Source organism: Primulina eburnea, chromosome 9 (assembly GCF_022965805.1).
Source record: "Primulina eburnea isolate SZY01 chromosome 9, ASM2296580v1, whole genome shotgun sequence".
Taxonomy (NCBI): domain Eukaryota; kingdom Viridiplantae; phylum Streptophyta; class Magnoliopsida; order Lamiales; family Gesneriaceae; genus Primulina; species Primulina eburnea.
The window spans coordinates 17547012-17572852 of record NC_133109.1 but is presented as its reverse complement, the minus strand read 5'-3'; the positions used below and the strand labels follow the sequence as shown (position 1 = coordinate 17572852).

General features: G+C 38.5%; 1 non-coding gene and 1 pseudogene across 1 annotated transcript; both read right to left on the bottom strand.

Moving 5' to 3' along the window:
- Positions 1 to 1223: 1223 nt before the first annotated feature.
- Positions 1224 to 4096, bottom strand: LOC140841313 (G-type lectin S-receptor-like serine/threonine-protein kinase LECRK3; annotated as a pseudogene).
- A 7037-nt stretch (positions 4097 to 11133) lies between these two features.
- LOC140842228 (small nucleolar RNA R71) lies at positions 11134 to 11239 on the bottom strand. Its single transcript, XR_012120358.1, has one exon. It is a non-coding gene; the product is annotated as a small nucleolar RNA R71 (small nucleolar RNA).
- Positions 11240 to 25841: the final 14602 nt, after the last annotated feature.

Sequence of the window (25841 nt, the reverse complement as noted above, 5' to 3'; positions counted from 1 at the left end):
TTTATAAGAATTTTGTTTGATCTTCATCAAACTTTAGTTGTCAAATTCAACTCCTTGAACTTTGAATTTCTCAACGGGAAAACGAAATCCAATATTTGTGTGATTTTCAGTTGTTCAGGGACACACCTAGCTGTGAGTTTATATCTCCATGTGATTCAGGATAATATTTTTTTCTTATTTGGTCTTACACTAGTTAAAATCATTCGTTTCATCAAAACATTGAACAAGAATGTCATAACTCGTTTTTGATTGCATCCATCAGATAATGTAAAAGGCTCTAATATCATCACCCCATTATCCCCTAGGTATCACTGATAGTGCCTACAAGAACTTTAATTTATGGTTAACATACAACACGGTCCCTTCAACTCATATATCCTGATCGAATTCGCAACCATTGGTATATCGAAGGTTGCTTGTGAATTCGATAACGATATGATGTATATTTGAATACTGATATTTACATAGTTGTGTGACTAGGAAAACGCATTTTCCTAAAACACATTTCTTTATCTGGCCAGAAACTCCTCCCACTGTTAACTCATTAGATCGCATATGATATCTTGACTTGTAGACAAACGGTGAATCTCTGACTACAATGTACTTGCTCCTACGTAGTTTGAAACTACACTCAACCTCGCCACCTGATGATCCTCAGTAGAGTTGGTAAACAGATCAAAATGCATGCTAGTACGTAGAGCCTCTACATTTTCCCGGGTCAAATGAGTAATGATATACAACCATAACCACAGATTATTCAACTCAACAAGTAATAACTACTTGGACAGTCCAAGAGACGATTGTTCAGTAAATCATCAAATGATCATCCAAATATATGAATGAACATCTTCATACCTTTACCAATGAAACATGGTGTTTACATGACATATGCTAGCCTCAAGCTCAAGCGACATTTATCTTTATTTTAGGCGGCTGATTCGACTAAGAACCTGTTTAGAATATATGATACACTTCTTAATGTGTTCCATGGTCTTACATTGAGAAACATCTCTCTTGATATCTATTATATATTCAAGTATTTTATCTATGCTGCCAGATAAGTAAATGTCAAACGATCTTTCTTTCATAATTAGATAAAAATCGTAAAATATTATTAAAAAAATTATCGTTTTATAGAGTGAATAAAGCTCAATCCATAAGTTGGCTAGTTGGATACCAACTCTAACACATTTTCATGTTGTGGACACAGGTAATATAATGACCCAAAAATACAGCTTATTTAATTATAATTTCTAAGAAAACAGCCGAGAGCCGAAAACCTGAAAATGAAAGATGCAAATTATATACGTTTAAACCGTGAAAGAATATATGATTATTTCAGTGTAACTTCTTACAAGTGCAATGATTTTGTATGAAGCTGAACAAAACAATAACATCTCGTACATAGAGAAATTATACCATGTTTGTATGACAGAAAACAATCAAGCAACATGCAAATAGTTTGGAACTGAGGTAAAAAAAGACAAACTCTAAGCCAACGTTCAACACAAAATACTACTTAACTGTGGCGGTGTAAAAGTGACAGCAAGAATAATCACAGATTTACAAAGAACAAAAGAAGCTATCTTTTTCCAAGAAAAGAGGGTGTATCTAAATAACGAAAGATTCAGGAAGTGGAGGATTAGGCACATCGATTGCTCCTTCAAGCATTTGCACCACTCTCTTCATATTAGGCCGCAATGATGGATCCTCTTGAACACACCAAATGCCTATCATCACGAATTTCTTGAATCGTTTGATATCATCAATGGCCTCCTCATCATTTTCCGTCAATAGCTTTAATGTCCCTGTTTCATAACAATCATAAGCCCAATCAACAAGAATCACCTCTGTCTCATCCTCAACATGACTTTCGACCTTCTTTCTGCAGCACACAAGCTCGAGCAACAAGATTCCAAAACTGTAAACATCCACTTTAATTTGCTTGTAATTGGCATATTTCTAAACCACTCCGGAGCTACATACCCTCTGGTCCCTCTGATCGCAGTTGTGGTCCTTGTCTGATCAGTCATCAAAAGCTTGGCTAATCCAAAATCCGATATTTTTGCTGTGAACGATTCATCTAAGAGTACGTTTTGAGGCTTTATATCACAGTGTATGATTTGGATGCAGCATTCTTCGTGCAAATAGCAAAGGCCTTTCGCAGTTGCAATTGCAATTTGCACTCTTCTGTACCAACTGGGCTTCGATTTCTGGAAAAGAAAGCTTGCTAATGAGCCATTGCTCATGAACTCATACACCAAAAGCCTGTTTTGGCCTTCCTCACAGTATCCTAGTAACTTGACTAGATTTTTGTGGTTAGTTCTGCATATTGAGCTCACTTCGGCTTTGAATTCTTTCTCCGTTTCTGTGGCGATCTTTTTCAGCCTTTTCACAGCAATTACTTTGTCAGTTTCATCCTTCAGGGCTCCTTTGTACACTGTTGAGCAAGCACCTTGACCTAATTCTTCCTTGAATCCATTTGTAGCTTCTTGTAGCTCCTTAAAACTAAAGCTTCTCAAGTATTGTCCTGGAAGATTTGAATATGGACCAAGATTATTTGGTTCTCTTCCTTTTAAATGAAAAGCAAACCACGAGATCGATGTAACTAAGAATAGAAACATTGAAATGCCAAACATAACGGATAATGTAATGATCAGAGTCGATCTGCTGCTCTCATTTGTTTCAGGATTACGGCTAGAAGTGACTGCGGTTGTGTTATCTCTCCGTATTTTTATCAAAGTCTTTCCATTGAAATTGGATTTTTTTTGTCCGTTCGAAAAAGGGAATCTCTTCTTCCAGCAATTACGATTTTCGTAAACCACAGCAGCACAAAAACAATCATCAAGGCAAGCCCGTCGACACTGATCCTCTTCCATTGATCTGTAACCCATATAATCTCCCGCAACAAAATCGATGTTGAGCAATTCTTCGAAAATAAAGAGTTCCGATTCTTGCGACTGCTGATCACAATTAGGTAATACGAAATTCGGTTTGCATCCACTCATCCTGATGTTTGAATCCATGGGAGAGTATCCATCAGGGCAACTACAAATCGGCCTCTCCTCATTCCCTGCTGTGCAAAAACTGTTGAAACCACAGGCACCCGGAAAGGTGGCTCCAACAAATAACACACATATATCCGGAGGAGAAAAATCCAAAATGGACCACTTCATCTGCCTTCCACCTGTTGAATCCGCAGACTTAGGATAGACATAGTGTCTGAAAACTCCATCATATTCCAGTATTGCTCTCTGATAGATTTGGCCAGTCCAAACCCCATTGTTTGACAAGAACTCGAGTATGCTACCATTATTTGCTGCAAGAAATATGTAGCCAGACTGGTTGAACATCAATCTGCTTCCAGGGTCGGTATTGCTCGTCGACCAATATGTATACATGTTGTTATCCATAGGGAAGTTTTTGGACTGTAACACAAGTTTTCCATCATCTCGCACCATGCAAACGAATCTGCCCACCGAGAAATTGGTCTCTGAATAGCTTGATATTAGACTATTGCCTTGATGAAGTATCTGGGTAGGCAACAATGTATCGGTTGGATGATCAAAACTCTGCCACACTATATCTGAAGTATTGAGAGCCAACACAAAGTTACCACTGTCAAGCATGGCACCATAGGCAACCCCACCTGGTCCTGATCTAGCATCATTCAAAATCAGATTGCCTCTTGCACCATCGAGTTCAAACCTTCCATCTGTAAAAAGCTGGATCCTTGATCCTTCTTTGGATGGATTGCCACGATTAGCAGACCAGACTATCGTTTTCTCGGGTATTTTGTCGAACCAGATAGCTAGCAAGTAGCCTCCGTCGGGCACAATCCTCTGGAAGCCAAAAGCAAATTCACCAGACGGTGATATCCATCTGGAATTTGTGTTTCCAGCGATTAAAAAAGAACCCAAAGTAACATTGCTGTATTGCTGGGCAATAGATGATAATGGAAGCAATATGAATATTGTAAAAAACAATATTCTACAGAAAAATGCAAAAGCCATTTGATTTGTGATCACTTCAACTCAATATTAATTAAGGATGTTTAAATAGGAAAAACTTAAATCCATTAATTTTGCATGGACCGAGCCAAAGTGGACTAATTCTTCACTGACAGAATTCACAACACGATACTTAGAAAAAGAATGCAAATGCAATCAACAAAATCAACGTTATTAATTGCATGTGTTTTTTTCCATTTTAAAAAACCAGCAGCTCCATCTTTGAATTGGTAAAAATTGGGGGAAAAACGCGTACGTAGGAAATACGAGGCGATGCAAAGTCAGTCAGCTTTCTTAAAAAGAGTGACCCACTCGAGAATCCACTCTTCATGTAATTAATACATAAAAATAATTCATATTACATTATTTGTTTCTTACGAAAAATGTGTTATTTAACAAAATAAACTTAATGAGGAGGTATAGAAGGACATCACGCCTATGAATATCATTCGAAATTTTACCTTTTTATTTTTTATATAGAAAATCTAATTTTTTATTTTTAATTATCTTGTATTATATCATAGGATATTTTTAATTATCTTGTATTATATCATAGGAAATATAGAATAACCTATCTTTATTTTATGGTATGTCCAAAAAAAAGATCATAGCGCTATAATTCAGAAAATTATCATAAAAAATCACAAGTTTGAAAATTCCGAAAATTATGTTAACTAAATAATTATTTGATTAATTATGAAAAAATTATTATTATAAAAATATTCCATGGCTCTGATACCATCAGAGACTTGGAATAGTTTTGGTTTATGATTTTGCACCTTCCAATTTTTATGAATATATTTCGTATGAAAGAAACTGTGCATAATAATTTAAATGAAGATGATTTATCAGATAATTTAGATTTATTAAATAAATGGATTATTCCTCAGATAGAATCTAAAATGATTTATAAACTAGGAACCTTTGAAAAAATTGGTTTCAAACAGATAGTTAAAACTACAGAATCATCGGTACATCTTCATAATGAAAAAATGGTTATTAGATTTTAAACTTTGATTTGTAATCTATGTGGGACTAGAGTATTACAATCCCCTCTCCTTCGCCTGTCCGTCGATCCACCAGTACCAGGAATCTAGAGATGACTCCTAACATGTTCATGATGTATCACTTCGCCCCCAAGATTCAGTGGTACGGTGGCCCCCATTCACGTAGCATTTTCTCCTGCATAACACTTATTTCTCGTTGTTCCTGCTCGTAACAATCTCTGATACCATTCTATAACGCTCTGAGTCAAAGTATGCACTTGCGCGACTATACAATGAACCCATATAGCAACTACTTTGTATCCGTCATCGCTTTATGAAAACAATTAATTCAAATTTTTATAGAAGTTCATTGTAGTCTGTTATAAGTCATTTTAAACTTTGATTTTTAACCTATGTGGGACAAGGATATTAGAATTGTGATACCCCCAAGAATGAAGAGATCTAAGACTGTGCAAGTATGAGACTCTGCGGTTGAAGAAGACTTAAAAAAATTTTGATGGGTAATAATCATACCAACAATCTGCATCTTCTTTTCGGGAGCTCATAACTTAAAAACTCTAAATTTAAGCGTGAATGACTTGAAAAAATTATGGGATGAGTGAATTCTTGAGAAGTTTCTCAATGTGCATATGAGTGTGGACATAAGTATTCTGGAAAGACTCATATTGATATAGTAAGACAATCGTTTTATCTAGGATGTTACAATGGTTTTGCGACACCAAAATTGTAAAAAAAAAACACATTATTCATCCTACTTGCAATCTTCTGTACATGCCCTCATTTTCATCAGCGACTTCCAACCTCAAGTTATGGACTCCATTCCCACAACTCCATTGGTTCATTCTTCCTCCAAAATTCTTTGTTTCTTGATTTCTTCCACACACTAAAAAAAAAAAAAAACAAACCAAATCATATTTCAGCTAGAAACTATCATAAAATTAAGTTAAAATGCAATAAAATAATAACGTGAAATCACACTTCTCATCCACCCATTCGGTCTTTTAAAGTGAGAAATCTCACCTAGAATCATTAACTTGACAAGAGACAGATTCTCCAACCCAAAGTTTGACCGCGTGTTAGGCGACATCAACAAAGTTATCTGACATGAGGAGTTATATAAGACGAAGTTGTTTTTGGATTGAAGTATTTGAATTTGAAAATTTGAAATGATCTTACATTGAGATGTATTTGAAATTTACTCAAATGACTAAAAATATAATTATTTTAGATTTAAAATACATTGTCATGTAGATTTGCCAAAACAAATTAATGGATATGAAATCTATAGCTTCAAATTATTCATTCAAATGCAACTTAAGTTTAATTAGACATCAGGTTACATTTTGATTCAAAGTTTTCAATTATATAAATGATAGAAATTAAATTTCCTATTTATATCTCGTTGAAATTTGATACTGAGAGATGGTTTGTTCGACTCAATCAACATGGATAGTGTCTTAAACCATTGAGTAGTTGACATGTGTCAAAATTTGACAAGTATTAACTCTTCATTTCATGGAGTTGACACGTGTCAACTTCTCAATGGTTTTGGGAAAATATCCATGTGGGTAGGGTCTAACATGTTAGAGCAGGTAGTCAGCGAGCCAACTTGTAGTTTGAGCTTTATTGACTCTAATGTAAAAGAACAATCTTTATTTTAATAATATTTTATGGTTTTATCTAATTATGACATTTTTTATTTATTTGTATACCCATGAAAGGTGCATAGATAAAGTTCTTGAATATATAATAAGTACCATGATGTCTGCCTCTCAACGTAAGACTATGAAATTCATTAGGTGTAATGCCCGAGAATTATAGAATTGATAAACCAAGATTATTAATCTTCATTAACGTGAGACTCGGAAGATATGAGAATGCATGATATGCAATGAGGGAAGAAAAGATCTGAGAAAATAGGGTTTGCAAGACCGCACCTGCAGTGCAAACATGACCGCACCCGCGGTCATAAATTATGAAATTTTGTAAGAAAGGCCGTAGCCACACCGCACCCGTGGTGCTAGAAGGACCGCACCCGCGGTGCAGCTACAGTGGGGTGACCGCACCCGCGGTAAGAACAAGTCCGCACCCGCGGTCGTTGGATTTTAGAAAATGAAAAGCTGCCGAAGCTTGAGCGCACCTGCGCTGCTGAACACACCGCACCCGCGGTCATATATATATATATATATATATATATAAATATATATATATGAATGACACGTAAATTTCTCAGAAATTCAGATAAGGGTCGAGGCTTTGAGAGAAAAATCCTTACGCCTTTTAGACTTGCGATTGTAAAAGATCCGTCCATCAGAATTCAAAGTCGAACGCAGTATCGTGTTCCTCTTGACTCAAGCTACACAAGGACGTAAGTTTTGTTACGTTTTGAGATGTTTTGAAAATATGATGTTGCTTGAATCGAATATGATTCAGATATGGTGTTTCTACTACCGTAGACATTGTAGAATTGAAGGCAGATTAAAGAACAGACTGTTTCTGTAATTGTTATGATTTTTAAAATATATTGACGGAGATTCGAAATCAGATTTGTGTTATCGTTGAGATTATGAGTTATATCAGTATTGATTATGAGTTCTAGTATTATATATGTGATGTTGAGATTGACGGGGTTATTCAGATTGTATTGTTATGCCGTCGAAACATCAGCAGACTGACATCTGATTTGATATTGATTGAGATTGCATTGTTATGTCATTGATATTGATATGCTGTCAAGATATCAGTTTAGTGAGATTGATTAGATTCAGATATGATTTTGATTATATTGTGATGTCAATGATATGAATTGAATTGTATCTTGTTCAGATATTGATCAGATTATGTACTGAGTTGAGTATTGATCAGAACAGATTGTGTATTGAGTATTCACTGATACAGCGTATTCGATATTGTCATTTCAGATTTGATATGGACAGATTTGAATAAAGGTCATCGTCTTCGTCAGACAGGGACGACAAATGTATAATTCATGTGATATTCGGGAAGATACAACTCAATTGAGATCCATTTGAGTTTCCCAACAAAATCACATACTTGAATTATTGTTGTTTATTTTATGATATGATTATGATGTGTTTATAGATGATATATTCATATTCTTTGATGATGATTATGCTTTGTTTACAGATTGTTATTTATGGCATTTAAGATAGGGAGTCTTGACAGAACAGTCAAACTTCCAGACGTTCGGTGATATCACAGCTTAGGGGAAGATCAGTTTCCTATTGTAGATGTGGATACAGATCGGGCCGAAGTCTAGGAATAAGACATACAGTCACCCCGATTGGGAGGGTAGGTGATAGATCGTCTTATTCACACCGGGATCCCTAGAGTTATAGTTGAGTCGAGTCTAGACATGATTTGACTAGAACTGCATGCGTTTATGGATGTGTTTCATAGACTATGAAACCCATTTTTATTGCTTTCAGTCATGATAACATGTTTTTATGATTTGATTTGAGTAGCATGTTTAGCTGATTTGAGTTGCATGCTTATTTTGATTTAATTTCATAGATTATGAAATCTATTGTTTTCAATTTTATTCATGATAGAATGTTTCATGATTCACTTTGTGTATATGCATGTTTACCATGTTTTATACTGGGATTTATCTCACCGGAGTATCCGGCTGTTGTCTTGTTTTGTATGTGTGCATGACAACAGGTGGGACAAGATCGGGGTAAAGAAAATGATGAGAGAAGACGAGTTTAGCGTGGTGACTCCGGACTTATTGTAGACTTGGTTTAATACGTGAGATTTAGTAGTTAAACCCTAGATTAGTTTGAGTGAATAATGTACATTATTGTACTTTTATACTGAAATGTATTTTGATACTGAGATGTATGTTATTTAGATTCCATTACCTTCCGCACCCGCATTTTAAAAGAAAAATTTTTAGACCCTGTTTTATCTTAATTGAAAATTAAATCCCAAAGAAGATTAAGAAAAAGATCAGTGATAGGTGGTGTTTTTACGTGTTTATTGCATTAGTTTTATTCGTGTTTGCCTTGTGCATGCATGCATTTCATTTAAATTTTGGTCATTTTAGAGTAATCGTTTGCGTTTTATCATGTCTCACTTGTATGTGACGAATTTGCAGGAAAAATGGTCGGAAAAACCAAGAAGGAAGCAAAGTGTCGAAGACAAGGAACTTTGGTCAGAATAAGCGGCGCTCGAGCGGTAGATTTCTACCGCCCGGGCGCCAAATACGACTAGCAAGGAGAAGAAGCCAGAAAGGTTGGCGCTCGGGCGGTAGAAATATACCGCCCGAGCGCGAGAAGGTGCATCCGAAGACAGAAGCGTTGGCGCTCGAGCGGTATATTTCTACCGCCCGAGCGCGACTGCCGCACAAGTTAGGGAGAATACAGAAAGTGTGGCGCTCGAGCGGCACTTTTCTACCGCCCGAGCGCCGCCTATTTTGGGAAGATTATGGTGCGCGATTTCTTACCTTAATTTTGGAGGGTGGCTGCTATGGAAAGATCTTGGTCGACTTTTGAGCACTATTCAGACATAATTCGACAGCCGTCAAGGAGCTTTGGAGAGAACTTTGCGCTTGGAGTGAAGATTTGAAGTTTTCCGGGCACCGTTCTTCACAGATTTCGTCTCGTCTAGTATTTCTAATCTAGTTTCTTTCATTTTTAAACATTGTTGCATTTATTTTTACAATGAATTTTAGTAGCTAACTTTAATATTTGTTGGGATTAAAGGGGATCCTACCCCAAACTTTCAGTTGGTTAATTTATATTTCGGTTTGTGATTTATTCTTGATTATTCTACGATTTTCATTGTGTCGTTGAGCGTAGCTAACTTTTACGACAATTTTATATCACGAGTGAGTTCGAGAGAATAACTAGTGATAGGATCGAGTAGTATAATCTGCGGATCTACAATTTGCATAGACATATGAAATTGATACGTGCCGATAGTCATAGTCCTTAGGGTCGAAAACTATGGGATTTCATCAATCGAAATGCGGTTCATTCTTGATAAATAATTAAAGACATTTAATTACTTCATTGAGTGAATTAGTTTGGCATAGCTCGAGAGAGTGTGTTCAATTGAATAGGAAATCCTGTCGGAAGCGTAGAACACAATCGAACGAATTAATTAATTAATAAGGGGTAGGTGAACCAGAATTCCCAACAAATTCTTTTATCATTTGAAATTTAATCCATTGATTTAGCATTCATATTTCATCATTTAATCTTTGAGCTTGTTTATTTAAATTTTCTTGAATTTTATTAGTCATAAAACAAACAATCAAATTTCGTCGCTAAAGTTTTAATAACTAAAATAATAATTGTTAAACACAGTCTTCAGTGGAACGATACTCGTACTCACGTACACTATATTATAACTTGACATCGTGCACTTGCGATTTATTTTGAGCATACAAAATCATATTTTTATTGGGGATTTTACTGTGCAAGTTTTGCTCGATCAAGTTTTTGGCGCCGTTGCCGGGGACTGTTAATCTACAATTTTATTTTTAGTTATTTCCTTTAGCATTGGTTCATTTCTCTAGAGATAACACCTCACATTTTCTTACAGATACCCCTTCCAGTGCATGCCAAAATCACTTGACGTGGAGCTTGAGTTTGATCCTGAAATTGAAAGAACCTTCCGCAGGAGAAGACAACAACAGAGGCTTAAAGAACTTATGGAGAGACACGAGCCAGAACGTGAAGAGGCACAGTGTGAAGAGAGACATATTGAGATACCACGCCGCATACCAATGTTAGAGTATGCCCAACCTTCTTTGGATGGTGCACGCCCTAGCATTGTGAGGCCTATGGTGCGGGCAAATCAATTTGAAATCAAGCCAGCTATAATCCAGATGATTCAGAACACAGTCCAATTCGGAGGAACTGCAGTAGATGACCCAAACACGCACATCGCGGATTTCCTTGAGATTTGCGATACTTTTAAATTCAATTGAGTTTCTGATGATGCTGTTAGGTTACGTTTATTTCCTTTCTCTTTACGTGATAAAGCTAAAGCATGGTTGAATTGTTTGCCTGTAGGTTCAATCACCACTTGGGAGGACATGGCGAAAGCGTTTCTTATCAAATACTTTCCCCCATCAAAAACCATGAATCTGCGGGCAGACATTACAACATTTGCTCAATTCGATCAGGAATCTCTATATGAGGCATGGGAGCGTTTCAAGGACCTACTACGAAGATGCCCACATCACGAGTTACCACTTGGGTTAGTCGTTCAAACATTTTATTATGGTTTGCTTACTCCTAACCGTACTATGATAGATGCGGCTGCTTGTGGAAACCTGTTGAGAAAGACCGCGGAGGTAGGATATGAATTGTTAGAGGAAATGGCTGCCAGCAGTTATCATCCCCAATCTGACAGAAACAACCAAAGGAGAAGTGCAGGAGTTCACCAGGTAACTTAGTTTTCTGCTATTACTGCGCAACTTGATGCTTTAAACCGGAAACTTGATAGCTTGAATGTGGGTGGCACGGCGATGCGTCTTCAAGAGATATTCTGTGAGAAGTGTGGAGGGGAACACTATGTGAAAGACTGTCAAGATGGAAATCCCTTCTATGTGCAAGATGAGGCACCGGTGAATCAAGTGGGAGTCCAAAACCGCCCAAGGAATGACCCTTACTCGAACACATATAATCCTGGGTGGAGGCAACATCCCAACTTCTCATGGGGCGGTCAAAACAGTCATAATAGGCCGCAAGGAGGACAACAATATGGGAAACAACCGATGTAAAGATCCGATCCTCCTAGAGAAGAAAAGTCCAACTTGGAACAAATGATGTCTAAGTTTATCTCATCCACTGAAACTCGACTCCAAAACCAAGATGCATCAATAAAAGGGCTCGAGAATCAAATTCGACAGTTGGCCAAGATGATAGCAAGTAGAGAGCCGGGCACCTTGCCAAGTAATACCGAGACTAATCCAAAAGAGCAAGTGAAGGCCATTGAGTTGAAGAGCGGAAAAGTTTTGGAGCCTAGAGAAAAAGAGAAAAGCCAAGTGCCGGATGAACATGCTGCGACGTCTCAAGGTAAGTCATCTAACTCTACACCAGCACTCACTGCACAACCTAAGATTGTTATCCCTCCACCTTTTCCTGCAGCATTAAAAAAGGCAAAACTAGATGCACAATTCGGTAAGTTTTTAGAAGTGTTTAAAAAATTGCATATTAATATTCTTTTGCCGATGCTTTGATGCAAATGCCTAGTTATGCTAAATTTTTGAAGGACATCTTAGCCAACAAAAGAAAATTGGAGGATCACATGACTGTAAATTTGACCGAAAGTTGCTCTGCTTTGGTGCAAAACAAAATCCCACCGAAACTAAAAGACCCAGGGAGTTTTTCTATCCCTTGCATGATTGGTGATGTAGTTTTTCGTAAAGCATTGTGTGACCTTGGTGCAAGTATTAATCTTATGCCTCTATCTGTTTTCAGGAAACTCGGATTAGGAGAGCCTAAGCCGACGAGGATGTCCTTGCAACTGGTTGACAGGTCTGTCAAGTACCCCCCGCGGAGTGATTGAGGATGTGCTAGTAAAAGTGGACAAATTCATTTTTCCTGCCGATTTCGTGGTGCTTGATATGGAGGAGGATGCGGAGATGCCTCTGATTTTGGGTAGACCGTTCCTTGCAACTGGCAAGGCACTGATTTATGTGCAAGATGGGAAGTTGAAACTGAGAGTGGGCAAGGATGAGATTACTTTCGATGTTTTTCATGCACTTAAGCACACACTGCATTAATTGATGCTTTGGACTCTCTTGTGTCTCATTATGTGCAGGATACTTTTAGGGACCCGGTGGAGGCCACTTTCACCACTGAATTGGGAGAAGAGGAATTGGATGAAGAGAAAGCTGAAATCGTGGCACACTTGAATGCCAACCTTCCATGGAGAAAGTCGATGAGGATGCGACTGGAGGATCTAGGAGAACGAAGAGATTTGACCCCTCAAAGGTCAAGCATCGAGGAGCCACACACACTTGAGCTAAAGCCGTTGCCTCCACACCTCAAGTACGTTTACTTAGGTGAGAATACCACATTACCTGTCATTATTTCTGCCGCTTTGACAGATGTGATGGAAGCCAAACTAGTGGAGGTTCTAAAAGCGCACAAGGGCGCATTTGCATGGAAGGTGGCGGATATCAAAGGGATCAATCCCTCAGTCTGCATGCACAAGATATTGATGGAAGACAAGTACTCACCTCTTGTGCAACCTCAGCGAAGATTGAATCCTAAGATGCAAGAGGTAGTGAAAGCTGAGACGATTAAGCTTCTCGATGCAGGTATTATCTATCCTATATCTGATAGTGCATGGGTAAGTCCTGTTCAATGTATGCCAAAGAAGGGTGGTATTACTGTGATTACAAATGATAAGAATGAACTAATACCCACCAGGACTGTCACGGGATGGCGTGTATGCATTGACTATAGGAAATTGAATGATGCCACCCGAAAAGACCACTTTCCCCTCCCTTTTATTGATCAAATGCTTGAGAGGTTAGCGGGTCATGAGTTTTATTGTTTTCTAGATGGGTATTCTGGGTATAACCAAATCATGATTGCGCCTGAGGACCAAGAGAAAACCACTTTCACTTGTCCTTATGGCACTTTTGCTTTTAGAAGAATGCCCTTTGGTTTGTGTAATGCACCCGCCACCTTTCAACGTTGCATGACCGCTATATTCCATGATATGATAGAAACTTTTCTTGAAATATTTATGAATGACTTCTCTATTTTCGGACCGTCTTTTGATGACTGTTTGCAGAACTTGCAGGTGGTGTTGATGAGATGCGAGGAAACAAACTTGGTGCTCAATTGGGAAAAGTGCCATTTCATGGTACAAGAGGGCATTGTCCTAGGGCACAAGATTTCGGAGCACGGGATAGAGGTGGACAAGGCGAAAGTGGAAGTCATCAAGAAGTTACCACCTCCAGCGTCCATAAAGGGAGTTAGAAGTTTTCTAGGCCACGCCGATTTTTATCGGCGTTTCATAAAAGATTTTTCAAAAATTGCAAAACCTCTCTCTTCTTTACTTATGAAAGATGTGCCATTTGATTTCACTTCTGACTGTTTACAGGCATATGAGAATCTGAAGGAGCGCTTGGTGACGGCTCCTGTCTTGGTGGCACCGGATTGGGATCTACCTTTCGAGATAATGTGCGACGCCAGCGACACTGCAGTGGGGGCCGTGCTTGGCCAGCGACAAAACAAGGTATTTCATACAATCTACTATGCAAGTAAGACCTTAGATGAGGCTCAATTAAATTATGCAACAACTGAGAAGGAATTACTAGCCGTAGTGTTTGCACTTGACAAATTTCATTCATACCTTGTTTTGTCCAAAATAATTGTTTTCACTGATCATTCGGCCCTCAAATATTTACTTGCTAAAAAAGATGCAAAGCCACGCTTACTTCGGTGGATATTATTGTTGCAAGAGTTTGATTTAGAGATCAAGGACAAGAAGGGTGTTGAGAATGTGGTAGCAGATCATTTGTCTAGATCAGAATGTATTTGTAATGATTCTGTTGAGCATGCTATCAATGATTGGTTCCCGGATGAGCAACTATTTGAGGTGAGAAATTGTCCATGGTATGCAAATTTCGCTAACTATCTTGTCACAGGCACACCTCCACCAAACCTATCTTTTCACCAACGAAAGAAATTCTTTTCTGACGTGAAATACTATTTTTGGGAGGAACCGTTCTTGTTCAAAATTTGTGCAGATGCCATGATAAGACGGTGTGTTGCGGAAGAAGAGTTTGATCAAATTCTCAACCATTGCCATGACCGTGAGGTAGGTGGTCACTTCGGACCAACAAGGACGGCATCCAAGGTACTTGAATGTGGCTTTTATTGGCCAACTCTTTTCAAAGATGCTCGTTCTTATGTGCTACACTGTGATAAATGCCAGCGGTCAGGTAACATCTCTAACCGTCATGAAATGCCGTTAAATAATATCATTGAATGTGAGGTTTTTGATGTGTGGGGAATAGACTTTATGGGACCATTTCCTAGTTCTTTCACGAAAAAATACATCTTGGTGGCGGTTGATTATGTGTCTAAGTGGGTAGAGGCGGAAGCATACGCCACTAATGATGCTCAAGTGGTTCTGAAATTTTTGAAGAAAAACATTTTTAACCGATTTGGAACACCACGCGCAATCATTAGTGATGGTGGCACTCATTTTTGCAACAAACTCTTTGAAAAACTTTTAAGCAAATATGGTGTCACACATAAGATCTCTACCCCTTATCACCCCAGACGAGTGGTCAAGTGGAAGTGTCAAACCGAGAGATAAAGAGAATTCTGGAGAAAGTGGTAGGCGTCAGTAGGAAAGACTGGTCGGTGAGGTTAGATGATGCTCTATGGGCGTATAGGACTGCTTTTAAAACACCTATAGGCACTACACCGTATAGGTTGTTATTTGGTAAAGCATGTCATTTACCTGTCGAGTTGGAGCATCGGGCATATTGGGCAACAAAAGCGCTGAACTTTAATTTTACTGATGCAGGTGAACAGCGTTTGCTTCAATTGGACCAGTTGGAGGAGTTCCGCAATTTGGCTTACGATCTTGCACTGTCTTACAAGGAGAAAACCAAAAAGGCTCATGACAAAAGAATCATCGAGAGAGAATTCAAGGAGGGTGAAAGTGTTCTACTCTACAACTCCCGACTGCGACTTTTTCCCGGAAAGTTGAAATCACGATGGTCTGGTCCATTTGTGATTTCGAAAGTATATCCATCAGGAGCTGTAGAATTGAAAGACGGGAAGGATGGGACATTTACGGTCAATGCCCAGCGCCTGAAGCACTACATGGGTGGCACAGTTGAGCCACAACTTGGAATCACCCGGTTCCAAGACATGCCGAACTAGACAGACCGACGTCTAGCTCTCGACGATAAATTGAGAACTTACTTTCCTTTCCCTTCTTTTGCATTTAATTTAGTTTTCTTTTTCTTTCACGTCAGCATATTTTGTTTTACTGTTGTTTTATATATATAAAAAAAAAAATTTAGAGAAAAACAGTGAGGGTCGCGCTCGAGCGGTAGTTTTCTACCGCCCGAGCGCGGACGTCTCCCTTGGGAGAATTCATCCCGAGAGGTTGGCGCTCGAGCGGTAGTTTTCTACCGCCCGAGCGCGCATGCGTACCTCTGAAAAAAAAACCAACAGAGAGGTTCGCGCTCGAGCGGTAGGTTTCTACCGACCGAGCGCGACTGCATTATATGCGCGAATCCTCTTTCCTATCTTTCATTCTGCACGAAAAATTCCCAAATTTTTCTCCCCAAATCCCTAACCCTCTCCCACTCTCTTCTCGATTTTTTTTTGCAGGAAATCTCCCCACCCATCAAGGCTCAAACACCGGTGGCACACTCCATTTTGGGAATCAAGAGACGTCATCACTCCGGTCATCTGCTCCGATTCACCCACCATCTCTCTCATCCACTCCTATGGCTCCAAAGAAACAAAAAGGTAACCCCGGCTCTTCTTCGTCGTCTCCCGCGTTTGATAGACATCGTTTTATTAGTGTGGAGGCTAGGGCTCGATACGAGCATGCTAAAATTCATAGGAATCCTATAGCCGAGAGGGGGGTCCGGAAACAATATGAGGACCGCCACTTAGATATTCTTGTCGATATGAGAAGGCGTGGATGGAACCAATTCTGTGATCAACCTCAGGCGGCGGTGGCCTCGGTGGTTCGTGAATTCTATGCTAATGCTCCCGAGTCGCGTGATGGTAGGGTGTTTGTTCGGGGAAAACATGTATCGTACGACTCAACTACAATCAATGAACTCTTGGGGACAGCCGCGGCTGACGATTCTCTCTACGAGGCAATGGCCGCCGACCCGAACTATGATTTAATTCTCGAAACCCTTTGCCATCCGGGCGCAACATGGAAACCGATGGGCGGGCCGCCGAGTTGTTTTGAGGAGAGGTATTTGAAACTTGAAAACGCTATTTGGTATTTGTTTGTGGCGCGACGAATGATGCCCGTCTCGCACAAGAGCGAGGTTCAGAAAGAGCGGGCGATACTGCTGTTCGCTTTGGCCAGCAGGTACCCAATCGATGTGGGCAAGCTTATCAGTTCTCAGATTACCATGAGTGCTCACAACTGGCATGTCGGGCTCTTTTTCCCCACCATCATCTCTGAATTGTGTGCCAGGGCGGGTGTCGTGTTTCGCGATGATGAGGAGTAGTTGCAGCCTATGAAGGCGATTTGTATGGATGACCTCCAGCGGAAACGTGCCAAACGAAAAAGTGACTTCCCGACTCCGGCCGAGAACACGGATGGACCCAGCACTGCCGCGCCACGCCGCCTACCACCACAACCCCGCAGGCGAACGACGAATGATAAAATGGATGAAAATCTAGCTTTCCAAGCTCATCAGGGCCAGTTCAATTCATACATCGCAGACCATTAGTCTCACCTGGATTACATGATGCGCTCGATGCTTGTGCACGGGGGCGTGGACCCGTCGACCATTCCACCGACTCCGATACCTCCTCCCCCATTCCAGTTCCAGTATGATTATTCTCAACATGGGGAGGCCGCAGGAGTGCCACCGCCGGAGCATGATGAGGATGACACTTGATCAGGGGAGTTACTGTCTCCCCTCTTTTGCACATTTATTTTCTTTATTTTTTTTCCTTTTAGCTGTTTCCTATTTTTTTTCTTTCTTTTCGTTGTTTCCGTCCAGCATGTTTATTCGCTTTCATGTTTATTCGTCTGCATTTGTGTTTGCATGTCTATGTTTTAGTCTTTTGTGCAATGGGGACATTGCACACGTCTAGTATGAGGGGTGTAGATTGTTTTGGTTGTTTAGTTAATTGGTTTTGTTTCGTTGCATTTCTTTTGTTTGGTGTCGTTTATGGTGAGAAGACATTGTTTATGAGCCAATGATGATTTGAATTGAAAAGCATTGATTGGGTCACTTCATGAATGATACTCTTGATTGTTGAAACATGAATTTTGGTACAAAATTTGAACTTTTTGAGCACATATGTGTGGGGACTAGAATTTTGTAGAGAAAATGGTGAAATTTGAAGGTCTTGTGTGGTTAACTTGAAAGACATCATTTATGAGTTGTTTTAGCATGTAAACCCGTGGAAATAAGTCACTGATTGGAACATTGAAATGAGAAAATTTGATTTGCCCTGAACTTCACATTCACCCCCCTTCCAATGCACTAAATTAAAATGTCATACTCCTAACCAGCTGTAATCCAAAGATATATGTTCTTAGCTTAGGGAGTACATGTGTGAAAATTGTGCATTCAAAAAAAAAAATAAAGAAAAAGAAAAAAGAAAAAAAAGGAGATGTAAGGTGAGGGGGAGCCGAAATAAAAGGAATGAAATTCTATTCCTAGACTAAAAGTTGGAGATGTAAGGAGACGAGGAAAGTCAGACGAAAAGTCTTGACGACTGCACAATGAAAATGATCGGTGTACTCCCGACTTTTAGCCACTTGAGCTTATTTTCCTTCTTTTCGACACCCTTATCTGCACTTAAGAATTTGATAAAGTTCAACTTATGGTTAGTGATGAATGGACACGGGGTTGCATGCTAGTGAGACTTGTATTGAAGTGTTAATTGAGTGACTCGCATGATTTGATGCTTGATCTATTTGACGTACGAATGACTAGACCCATCATGACACACACACACGTTCAAATTAGCGTCAAGATTTATGTGTAGAAGAGAATGAGTACTCGTTTGTGATTTGACTTGATTATGATTTGTATGTGCGGAAGTTCACTGAGGCATGATCATAAAAGTTGTCAACTCACCATTGATATTTAATTGTGTTGGTTAGTTCTTGTTTGAGTCTTTTATTTTTGTTGTGTTTATTTAGAGTCTCGTGCTTTAACCTATTTTGCTTGAGGGCAAGCAAAAGGTTAGTATGAGGGGGTTGATAGGTGGTGTTTTTACGTGTTTATTGCATTAGTTTTATTTGTGTTTGTCTTGTGCATGCATGCATTTCATTTAAATTTTGTTCATTTTAGAGTAATCGTTTGCGTTTTATCATGTCTCACTTGTATGTGACGAATTTGCAGGAAAAATGGTCGGAAAAACCAAGAAGGAAGCAAAGTGTCGAAGACAAGGAACTTTGGACAGAATAAGCGGCGCTCGAGCGGTAGATTTCTACCGCCCGGGTGCCAAATACGACTAGCAAGGAGAAGAAGCCAGAAAGGTTTGCGCTCGGGCGGTAGAAATATACCGCCCGAGCGCGAGAAGGTGCATCCGAAGACAGAAGCGTTGGCGCTCGAGCGGTATATTTCTACCGCCCGAGCGCGACTGCCGCACAAGTTAGGGAGAATACAGAAAGTGTGGCGCTCGAGCGGCACTTTTCTACCGCCCGAGCGCCGCCTATTTTGGGAAGATTATGGTGCGCGATTTCTTACCTTAATTTTGGAGGGTGGCTGCTATGGAGAGATCTTGGTCGACTTTTGAGCACTATTCAGACATAATTCGACAGCCGTCAAGGAGCTTTGGAGAGAACTTTGCGCTTGGAGTGAAGATTTGAAGTTTTCCGGGCACCGTTCTTCGCAGATTTCGTCTCGTCTAGTATTTCTAATCTAGTTTCTTTCATTTTTAAACATTGTTGCATTTATTTTTACAATGAATTTTAGTAGCTAACTTTAATATTTGTTGGGATTAAAGGGGATCCTACCCCAAACTTTCAGTTGGTTAATTTATATTTCGGTTTGTGATTTATTCTTGATTATTCTACGATTTTCATTGTGTCGTTGAGCGTAGCTAACTTTTACGACAATTTTATATCACGAGTGAGTTCGAGAGAATAACTAGTGATAGGATCGAGTAGTATAATCTGCGGATCTACAATTTGCATAGACATATGAAATTGGATACGTGCCGTTAGTCATAGTCCTTAGGGTCGAAAACTAGGGGATTTCATCAATCGAAATGCGGTTCATTCTTGATAAATAATTAAAGACATTTAATTACTTCATTGAGTGAATTAGTTTGGCATAGCTCGAGAGAGTGTGTTCAATTGAATAGGAAATCCTGTCGGAAGCGTAGAACACAATCGAACGAATTAATTAATTAATAAAGGGTAGGTGAACCAGAATTCCCAACAAATTCTTTTATCATTTAAAATTTAATCCATTGATTTAGCATTCATATTTCATCATTTAATCTTTGAGCTTGTTTATTTAAATTTTCTTGAATTTTATTAGTCATAAAACAAACAATCAAATTTCGTCGCTAAAGTTTTAATAACTAAAATAATAATTGTTAAACACAGTCTTCAGTGGAACGATACTCGTACTCACGTACACTATATTATAACTTGACATCGTGCACTTGCGATTTATTTTGAGCATACAAAATCATATTTTTATTGTGGATTTTATTGTGCAAGTTTTGCTCGATCAATCAGCGTCCGGGTCCCCACAACAGGTGGTATCAGAGCGATAGATCCTTTAGATTGAGATAGAAGAGAATGAGCGGGGTAGATTGAATTTTTCTTTCCTTGCATGTGATTGCTAGCATGAGATTTATTTTAATGTTGATTGACATGGTGTGTGCTAGCATGATTTATTGCTTTCCCTATTACATGTTGTTTGTTATCTGAGTTGACTACAACATGTAATCATCAAGACTGAATCAGAACCGAGTCTGAATCAGAGGTATATGATCAAAGGAGGGCTGAGACAGATTATATAGATTGTGTATTAATTTGTTTGATATTCAGATATACCGCCTCGGAGAATTCCGGAGAGGGATAGTACTTCGTCTGAACAGATAGATGCATCAGAAACTCAGATAGAAGTAAAGTTGGCAGAATTTCAGTTATTTCACCCGCCAATTCTGAGTGGTTTCGAGACATCCGAAGATTGTCAGAACTGGTTTGATGATATAGAAATATTATTTGATTTCCTTGAATGTACAGATGAACAGAGAGTTAAATTGGTATTTCACCAGTTACGAGAGGCTACCAGAAGTTGGTGGATTATAATCAAAGGAGTATTAGCACAACGTGGTACTGTGATCACGTGGGAAGTCTTCAGAATTGAATTCTATCAAAGATTTTTCTCCGTTTCCTACCAGGAGGATAAAAGAGCAGAATTTGAAAATTTGAGACAAGGCCCATTGAATATTGATGAATATATTGCTAAATTCTCTACTCTACTGCGTTTTGCTCCTCATTTAGCTGTAAATGATGAAGATATAGTGAATCAGTTCATCAGAGGGTTGAATTCGGAGGTAGTTGCATTAATGAATCTGCAGCGACCTTACCATTTTGCTGATATCTTGAGTAGAGCGAAGAGAGCTGAGGCAAGTCTGATTAGACAGCTAGGGAGGTTGTGTGTGAAGCAACCCCAGACACAGCAATCCCCTCTAAGATTTTATCGCGACAGTACGAGTGGGAAGCCAGATTTGCTGAAAGCTCGAAAGAAGCCATTCAAGAAGTTGGGGAGTGGTTCCTCTAGCTCAAGTGGTTCCAGTCCAAGTCATATTGGAGTCTATTGCAGGACTTGCGGAGGGAGACATTCCTCAAAGCAATGCCAAGGAGTGCTTGGTAGATGCAATATTTGTAGACAGCCTGGACATTTTGCGAGAGTCTGTCCACAAAGAGGTTCCCGCAGATTTCAGGGAGCTGGACCATCTGGTGGTAGTGACCGAGGAACAGACCCAAGAGGCACTTGATGATATAGTGACAGGTACTATTCTTCTACGATTACAATGCATATGTATTGATATATACTAATGCATTCCCTACGATTATCTTTGATTGAATTGCATTGATATATGTGGTACCTGTTGGGCTTGTGTTTACTGTGGTATTGATATGAGAAACAAAGATTGATCTCAGAGATTTCTGTGACATATTGTATACCACAGTAAGATGAGACTGAGATTGAGTTAGATTTTGACGTACTTGTGTTTTCTGATTTGACCGCATTATTGATGTTAATATGTTGAACAAGTACAGAACTATGATAGATTCCTTGCAGGAGAGTACAAGATTCAGACCAGATATGGTTGATGACTAGCGATTTCACAATAAGTATTCTAGATTTAGAATTCCTGTGATATTTAGATTGTCTACGACTCGATTTTTACAGAAAAGAACATATGGTATCCTTATGTATTCAGTAGATGTATTGAAATCGAGCCTAGCATTGGCAGAATTGCCAATGATGTGTGAGTTGACTGATGTTGTCAGATAAGATTTTAGATTTACCTTATATCAGAAAGATAGATTTCAGAATTGAATCGATATCAGGTACTGTTTGTTGGTGCTTTAGAATTTAGCACAGAATGATATTGAATGTACAGAATGATACAGAATGAATTGAAAGAATTGAAAGATCAGTAGAAGAGTATCGACCAGGAGTTACATATGATTTAGTGTTTCTCTTTGGCGTGTTTCAGTATCGTCAGAGATGTTCTGATGATTCTATGCCTGTTATATCTATGAGATTTTGATATAATTGCAGCATTTGATTGATCGAATCGAATATCTGAAGAGTGTATTGAATATTCTGAGAACTGTGATGATTGTATACAGAAATTATTCAGATAAGAATCCTGCTTGAAACAGATTGTATTCAGAATACGCGATATCTGAAGTTAGTATACCGATTGATTTTGATACAGTTGAGATTGTGATCAGTGACCGAGAAAGATACCGATATCAGAAAGTTCAGAAATGTCAGAAATGTATTTTGTCTGATTTGGCAGATTATTTTATTCGACTGTTGCTTTATATCTGCTGAATATTGTTATTGTTCTAAATCAGTATTTGAGATATCTTATATTGTTTTGGGAAGCATATTTGATTTGCAGATGAGATATAACAGTTGATCTGAATGACATGGAGATATTTACCAGAAATCATTGTGTTATGAGTTCACTGAACTCACTAGATCTGTATATAGGATATTAATATTTTGTCTCTGATTTGATATTACTGTTGTTTTGAATCCGTATATGCTACAGATTATTGCGAACCGGTGAGAGTATATACAGTTCAATCCGAATCAGAGTTGAATTTGAGAATTTCAGTGATTCAGAAATTTGATCAGAATGTTCGGACCTTGAATTCGATAATCAGAGCAGAACATTGAGCCGAGTAACAGATATGTGATTTGTACCGTATAAGAATGATTATCTTGTGATATCAGAATGTTTCAAAACTGTCCACAGAATTTGATATCGACAGTCAGAATAGAATACCAGTTAGGTATTTCTTCTTTAATTTATGTTAATAACTGATTTTTTTATGTCAGTAGTTCGGATCTGAAATCACAGATAGGGTCAGAAACGCACCGTAGTGGATTCAGTTTTCAGTCTGATGATTGAAAATGTAAGATATTCGAACAGATAGTTGTGATATAGACAGATGAGATCAGTTATGACAGAAATGGTATTGAAATGTTGGCAGAAATTGTACTGATACGTCTGAATCACTAACAGAAAAGACAGAAAGATAGAAATCAGAAGATTTATTACAGAATTTGTATATTTTGATGAGAAATGGGGAGTATAATTCGATGAATTTCGTAATAAGATTACTATAATACTTTCCAGATTATGATATGATATGATTGTGATTGACAGATTGTTCAATCTATATCTATTAGTTTGTACCAGATAACGTACAAACATGACCAAATGACACAGATTGATGTCAGAAAATGGTCAGAATAATTAGAATATAGAAATAGAGTATATCAGTTTGTGATTTCCGGGTGATTTTGTATTTATGACAGAATATACCATGAGCTTTCTCTTAGATTTGTCACAGATTGACAGACAGTCAGAGTATATTTTATCCAGATATTGGAAGATTTTGGTAGAGTTATAGAGTGCTGGATGTTAGCACTAATTGATATGACTTATTATCACGGTGTGACAATAGCTATCAGTTTATCAGATGAGTAATGAGATAATTATAGACAAGACAGTATACAGTAAATACTACAGATTTCTTTTGAAGAAAATTCGAAGGAAGATGAAGATAGTTCAGAATGAACAGATTTAAGAAACCAACGTCGGATGATGACGATTGGTATTTGAAGCTGAAGACTGTATATGTCCTTGATTGGGATACACAGATTGGATAACAACTACTGGTATTGTTTTGCTATGAACTGTGATTGGTTTATACGGATGTTGTATAACCAACATGGCAAGATTGATTCTATCAGAGTAATTTAAGAAATATTATGATAATATACTTCATTACGTCTTATTCCAGAGTGGAAATCAGAGGTTGATACAAGAAAGAGATTTCAGAATGGATTTACTGAGATGAGAAGTTGATTTAAACTCTATTATACATCTCTTCTAGTATATCTGAATTGATTACTTATGAGTTCGAGGACGAACTCAGATCTAAGAGGGGGAGAAATGTAATGCCCGAGAATTATAGAATTGATAAACCAAGATTATTAATCTTCATTAACGTGAGACTCGGAAGATATGAGAATGCATGATATGCAATGAGAGAAGAAAGGATCTGAGAAAATAGGGTTTGCAAGACCGCACCTGTGCAAACATGACCGCACCCGCGGTCATAAATTATGAAATTTTGTAAGAAAGGCCGTAGCCACACCGCACCCGCGGTGCTGCTACAGTTGGGTGACCGCACCCGCGGTAAGAACAAGACCGCACCCGCGGTCGTTGGATTTTAGAAAATGAAAAGCTGCCGAAGCTTGAGCGCACCCGCGCTGCTGAACACACCGCACCCGCGGTCATGCGTGTAGCCTGAAAAATAAGCCACGTTTCCTGGTGTTGCATGCAGTATATATATATATATATATATATATATATATGAATGACACGTAAATTTCTCAGAAATTCAGATAAGGGTCGAGGCTTTGAGAGAAAAATCCTTACGCCTTTTAGACTTGCGATTGTGAAAGATCCGTCCATCAGAATTCAAAGTCGAACGCAGTATCGTGTTCCTCTTGACTCAAGCTACACAAGGACGTAAGTTTTGTTACGTTTTGAGATGTTTCGAAAATATGATGTTGCTTGAATCGAATATGATTCAGATATGGTGTTTCTACTATTGTAGACATTGTAGAATTGAAGGCAGATTAAAGAACAGACTGTTTCTGTAATTGTTATGATTTTTAAAAGATATTGACGAAGATTAGATATCAGATTTGTGTTATCGTTGAGATTATGAGTTATATCAGTATTGATTATGAGTTCTAGTATTATATCTGTGATGTTGAGATTGACGGGGTTATTCAGATTGTATTGTTATGCCATCGAAACATCAGCAGACTGACATCTGATCAGATTTGATATTGATTGAGATTGCATTGTTATGTCATTGATATTGATATGCTGTCAAGATATCAGTTGAGTTAGATTGATTAGATTCAGATATGATTTTGATTATATTGTGATGTCAATGATATGAATTGAATTGTATCTTGTTCAGATATTGATCAGATTATGTACTGAGTTGAGTATTGATCAGAACAGATTGTGTATTGAGTATTCACTGATACAGCGTATTCGATATTGTCATTTCAGATTTGATATGGACAGATTTGAATAAAGGTCATCGTCTTCGTCAGACAGGGACGACAAAGGTATAATTCATGTGATATTCGGGAAGATACAATGTAATGCCCAAGAATTTGATTAACGTAATCTGAAATGATTAACGTAATCTGAGATGATTTATTGATGATGAACGGATGTGAGTATATTTGGACCACTCCGGGACCAAATTGGTTAACACATATGAGTTATGTGATTTTCGGGCAGAATGTCTGGCGCCCGAGCGGTGGTTCTTGACCGCTCGAGCGCCA